At 34.8% G+C, this 1179-nt stretch overlaps 1 non-coding gene across 1 annotated transcript; it reads right to left on the bottom strand.

The window, feature by feature from the left end:
- Positions 1-207: 207 nt before the first annotated feature.
- Positions 208-314, bottom strand: LOC116482652 (U6 spliceosomal RNA). Its single transcript, XR_004251934.1, has one exon. It is a non-coding gene; the product is annotated as a U6 spliceosomal RNA (small nuclear RNA).
- Positions 315-1179: the final 865 nt, after the last annotated feature.

Genomic DNA, 1179 nt, shown 5'->3' with positions numbered 1-1179 from the left:
GCATGTACTTTTTCAGAGAGGCAAGAAAGAAATACACTGAAAAAAGGATACTAAAGGTTCTTTTAGATTGCTATGGTTTGGGATATATATTTTTTCTCTTCCTCTTCTATATATTTATTTTAATGTATATTTATTTAATCTTGGAAAACAAATTATACCGAAAGTCCAATCCTCTTGTTTTTTAAAAAATTATGATTTATTTCACGTTGAAAAATGGAATGCTTCATACATGTGGATGTCATCCTTGTGCAGGGGAGATGCTAGTCTTCCCTGTATCATTCTATTTTTACTGTATGTGCTGTCGAAGCAAGCACAAAATGAACTCTTTTTAAAGAAGTGGGGAAAATTATGAAATTTCATCTGAATGGGTGAGGTATCAAATTGCTTACCATGTTGTTTTTACTTTAGAACTTATGGAGCTTTTTCAGCTATAATATCATATGCTACATGAATAAGAAAACAAGAACTATAGGGAGGAAGGGATAAACTATTGCTATAACCAATACCCACTGTGTCAGGACCCAATAAATACATATAGGTTGGTACACAATCAGAGGTCTTATTTGTGTGCCGGAATTTTCAGAAATGAAGCCTTGGAGACCTCTATTTTATCCCATAAGCCAGGCGCAGGAACAGCCCTGAATCCAGTCAAAGAAGTAACAATGAATAAGATGTATATAAATGAGGTGGGCGTGTCATTCTGTCAGTTGCTTCCCACTGACTAACAAAGAGCAGATAATTCTGCTTCTCAATTCATTAATTTTGGCAAAAGGTATCTTGGTCTACCTAATTCAGCTTCTCCATTTAACAGTGTGGACTCTGAAGCAGGTTCACATTATGACTTTAGTGGGCATTTTTGCTTTGGGGAGGCCACTTTATAAACAATATTAAAAATTATATCTTACAATGTCAAATTAAAAATACAGACTTGGGTATTTTTATTCTAAAGGAGTATTGCAATGGAGAGAAAGTGACTTGCAATAGGCGGAGGGGGACTATTGCAATTAGAAGAAAACTTTGATCCTAAGATATGCAAACCTCTCAAAGGTTAGGCAGAAAAGGTCTTTTCTTTTCTAGGAAGGAATAAACAATGCTGGAAATAACAGGATGTCGAAAAGTGGAATGAGTTAGGGTGAATGATCTTACAGTAGAAAAAAGAAAATTTTACCCTATGATCAC

Source organism: Hylobates moloch, unplaced genomic scaffold (assembly GCF_009828535.3).
Source record: "Hylobates moloch isolate HMO894 unplaced genomic scaffold, HMol_V3 SCAFFOLD_14, whole genome shotgun sequence".
Lineage (NCBI taxonomy): Eukaryota > Metazoa > Chordata > Mammalia > Primates > Hylobatidae > Hylobates > Hylobates moloch.
The sequence above is the reverse complement of the archived record's forward strand: the minus strand, read 5'-3'. Positions and strand labels throughout refer to the sequence as shown.